We start from the raw sequence: 4,852 nt of genomic DNA, 5'->3' as shown, positions 1-4,852 counted from the left end.
AAATTCCCGGAAGCGATGGCTTACCGGTCGAGCTCTATTCCGCTCTGTGGGACTTGATTGGCCAGGACCTGCTGGAGGTGTCTGTCAGTATGCTTCGGGCAGGTACCATAAGTGAATCCATGAGGAAAGGCATCATCACCCTCGTCTACAAGCGGAAGGGAGGAGAGGGAGGAACTCAAAAATTGGAGACCAATCTCACTGTTGAATGCGGATTACAAAATTCTGTCAAAGGTAATCACCAACCGGGTCAGGTCTGTTCTGGGGTCAGTGATTCACCTTGACCAAACCTGTGCTGTACCGGGCAGGAAGATCACTGAGAGTCTCGCACTCCTCAGGGATACGATCGCCTATATGCAGGACAGAGGGTTGGACACCTGCCTGAGCCTGGACCAGGAGAAAGCCTTTGACAGGATATCACACAGGTATATGAGAGATGTTCTCTACAAAATGGGCTTTGGGGAGGGAATCTGCAATTGGAATCAGACTGCTCTACACCAACATTGTCAGTGCAGTCTCAATCACTGGGTGGGAATCAGATAGCTTCCCAGTCAGATCTGGAGTCAGGCAGGGCTGCCCTCTCACTCCTGCCTTGTTTGTGTGCTGCATAGAACCATTTGCCGAGTCCATCAGGAAGGATGCGAGCCTGAGAGGGGTGACTATTCCTGGCAGCGGGGGCCTGCAGATTAAGGTCTCCCTGTAACATGGATGACGTCGCCGTTTTCTGCTCGGATCCGCTGTCCGTGCGCAGACTCACTTGCATATGTGACCAGTTCGAACGGGCCTCGGGGGCCAAGGTAAACCGAGGCAAGAGCGAGGCCATGCTCTTCGGGAACTGAGCCAACCAATCCTCAATCCCCTTCACTGTCAGGACCGACCACCTGAAGGTGCTGGGTATTTGGTTCGGGGGTAAAAACAATGACTGCAGATTCTGGATTAGTGGTGCTGGAAGAGCACAGCAGTTCAGGCAGTGGAAGAGCACAGCAGTTCAGGCAGCATCCAAGGAGCTTCGAAATCGACGTTTTGGGCAAAAGCGAGTCCCTTCCTGATAAAGGGACTCGCTGTACAAAGATCTGGGCAACGGGGGAAAAAATACACCCAATGCCACCCTCACCCTGATGGCCACCTTTGTTTGGCTGCATCAAGCTGTGTGTGGATCCCCAGTACGCAAATACCAAGGGTCATTACATACCGAGGTTCTACCTGTCCCTGGTGTTGTGAAGGATGGGCCTGGCCTCGCTGCCACGGAACGCTCCGAGTAGTTGGACCGTTCCGTATCACTTGCCCTGCGTGGAGAAGTTTATGAAGAAAAACACCTTTGACCACAAGTCCATCAGGAAGTGGTCAGCACGTAGTGTCCTTGAGACCCTTTGGGAAAAGGAGAGGATGGAGCCTATCGAGCGGTTCCCTGAGCAGACTGTCAGTCATTTGGCAGAATGCCTCATCGCCAGAACTTTCCAACAAGCACCAAGACATGGCTTGGCTGGTGGTGAGAAGGGCTCTGCCTGTGAGATTCTTTATGCACACCCGGACTCTCAGCCGCACCACACGCTGCCCTCGAAGCGGCTGCGGGGGGGAACGAGACAGTCACACACCTCCTTCTGGAATGTGCCTACGCATAAGAAGTCTGGAGAGGAATGCAGTGGTGTTTGTCCGCGCAATCATTTGGGCTCTGCTGACACCTCAGCTAAAAATGTAATCGTACAGACCTGTAAATAGGAATGATTACTCTGTTTCGGTGTGCAAAGAAATGGAATGCGTACATATGTATGGCATGGCCAACTGTACAGACCAAAGTATTTTATGAATAAAGTATATTTTTGAAATAAAAAAAAAATCTCTACCATGTTCCCAATTTCTGCTTAGCTCCCTTTAGCCCAAAGAACTGCACCTATCACTTTCTTGAAAATATTTAATAGTTTGGACTCAACCACTCTTTTGTGGCAGAGAATTTCAAAGGTCATCATACTCTGAGTAAAGACATTTCTCCTCATCCAAAGACCTCTAAGACCATGCAATGAGAGAGATTTTGTGGAGCTGCTTCTTGGCCTACTACAGAGAAAGGAATTGACAGTTTGGTGAGTCTCTGGGGAGTAGTCAGGGTATTTCCTGTTGTTAAGTTTTAACATTGTACAGGCAGTAAGCCAGGAGTGCAGGCATGTCAGCCTCTGCAATTGACCAATACGTCTCAGAAGTTCTCTCAGCCTGTTTGGAGGAGTGGAAAGCTGCAATGTGGATGAGCAAACTGACTCTGGCATTATGGTACCATGGGGGGAGCAACAAGGCATGTCAATGTAAGGATATGTTCATGAGGGTTAGAACATAGAACAATACAGCACAGAACCGGCCCTTCGGCCCACGATGTTGTGTCGAACATTTGTCCAAGCTTAAACACCCATCCATGTACCTATCCAATTGCCGCTTAAAGGTCACCAATGATTCTGATTCTGCCACTCCCACAGGCAGCGCATTCCATGCCCCCACCACTCTCTGGGTAAAGATCCTACCCCTGACATCTCCCCTATACCTTCCACGCTTCACCTTAAATTTATGTCCCCTTGTAACACTCTGTTGTACCCGGGGAAAAAGTTTCTGACTGTCTACTCTATCTATTCCTCTGATCATCTTATAAACCTCTATCAAGTCACCCCTCATCCTTTGCCGTTCCAATGAGAAAAGACCTAGCACTCTCAACCTATCCTCGTACGACCTATTCTCCATTCCAGGCAACATCCTGGTAAATCTTCTCTGCAACCTCTCCAAAACTTCCACATCTTTCCTAAAGTGAGGCGACCAGAACTGCACACAGTACTCCAAATGTGGCCTAACCAAAGTCCTGTACAGCTGCAACATCACTTCACGACTGTAATTCCCGGGGTTATCCCTATTCCCTTTTTTGAACAGGGGCACAACATTCGCCAATCTCCAGGCCCTGGTACCACCCCCGTTGACAGTGAAGATGAAAAGATGATTGCCAACGGCTCTGCAATTTCCTCTCTTGCTTCCCACATAATCCTAGGATATATCCCATCAGCCTAATCCCTTTCTTCAGCTCCCTTCTGGCTATCCTGTATCCCTCCAACGCTCTGTCTGAACCTACCCTCTCCTTGCAGCCAGACCCAGCTCAGGGTTATCCTCTCCCTGCAGCCAGTTCCAGCTCAGGGCCACCCTCTCCCTGCAGTCAGCCCCAGCTCAGGGCCACCCTCTCCCTGCAGTCAGCCCCAGCGCAGGGTCACACTCCTCCTGCAGTCAGCCCCAGCGCAGGGCCACACTCTCCCTGCAGCCAGTCCCAGCTCAGGGCCACCCTCTCCCTGCAGCCAGTCCCAGCTCAGGGTCACCCTCTCCCTGCAGCCAGTCCCAGCTCAGGGCCACCCTCTCCCTGTAGCCAGTCCCAGCTCAGGGCCACCCTCTCCCTGCAGTCAGCCCCAGTGCAGGGTCACACTCTCCCTGCAGTCAGCCCCAGCTCAGGGTCACACTCTCCTTGCAGCCAGACCCAGCTCAGGGTTATCCTCTCCCTGCAGCCAGTCCCAGCTCAGGGCCACCCTCTCCCTGCAGTCAGCCCCAGCGCAGGGTCACACTCTCCCTGCAGTCAGCCCCAGCGCAGGGTCACACTCTCCCTGCAGTCAGCCCAGCGCAGGGCCACACTCTCCCTGCAGCCAGTCCCAGCTCAGGGCCACCCTCTCCCTGCAGTCAGCCCCAGCTCAGGGCCACCCTCTCCCCGCAGTCAGCCCCAGCGCAGGGTCACACTCTCCCCGCAGTCAGCCCCAGCGCAGGGCCACACTCTCCCTGCAGCCAGTCCCAGCTCAGGGCCACCCTCTCCCTGCAGCCATTCCCAGCTCAGGGTCACCCTCTCCCTGCAGCCAGTCCCAGCTCAGGGCCACCCTCTCCCTGCAGTCAGCCCCAGCTCAGGGCCACCCTCTCCCTGCAGTCAGCCCCAGCGCAGGGTCACACTCTCCCTGCAGTCAGCCCCAGCGCAGGATCACACTCTCCCTGCTGTCAGCCCCAGCTCAGGGTCACACTCTCCCTGCAGCCAGTCCCAGCTCAGGGCCACCCTCCCCCTGCTGTCAGCCCCAGCTCAGGCCCACCCTCCCCCTGCCGTCAGCCCCAGCTCCAGCTCAGGGCCACACTCTCCCTGCAGTCAGCCCCAGCTCTGGGCCACACTCTCTCTGACAAAAAAAAACTTATTCCTGATGAAGGGCTCATGCTCAAATCGTCGATTCTCCTGCTCCTCGGATGCTGTCTGACCGACTCTGATCTCCAATGTCTGCAGTCCTCACTTTCTCCTGTACAGGTAGGGAAGTAAAGAAAGGTTTGCACTGAATAGCTGAGGTAGGGATTGATCATATAAAGATGTGCTGAGCCAAAAAAGGAATCTGGAACTTAAAGTTCAAGAAAGGGACAAAAAGATGAATCGTAGGAATACAGCAACAACTAAAACTACAGTGTGGAAACAGGCCCGTCAGCCCAACAAGTCCACACTGACCCTCCAAAGAGCAACCCACCCAGACCCATGCTCCTAACACTATGGGCAATTTAGCATGGCCAATTCACCTGACCTGAAAATGTGTTGCTGGAAAAGCGCAGCAGGTCAGGCAGCACCCAAGGAATAGGAGGTGCCTTCCACATCCATCAAAGTTTTACCTGCAAAACCTGCGCCCACACCTCCTCCCTCACCTCCATCCAAGGCCCTAAAGGAGCCTTCCACATCCATCAAAGTTTTACTTGCACATCCACCAATATCATTTATTGTATCCGTTGCTCCCGATGCAGTCTCCTCGACATTGGGGAGACTGGACGCCTCCTAGCAGAGCGCTTTAGGGAACATCTCCGGGACACCCGCACCAATCAACCACAC

This window comes from Chiloscyllium plagiosum, chromosome 17 (assembly GCF_004010195.1).
Source record: "Chiloscyllium plagiosum isolate BGI_BamShark_2017 chromosome 17, ASM401019v2, whole genome shotgun sequence".
NCBI classification, from domain to species: Eukaryota; Metazoa; Chordata; class Chondrichthyes; order Orectolobiformes; family Hemiscylliidae; genus Chiloscyllium; species Chiloscyllium plagiosum.
Note: the sequence above shows the minus strand (reverse complement) of the source record.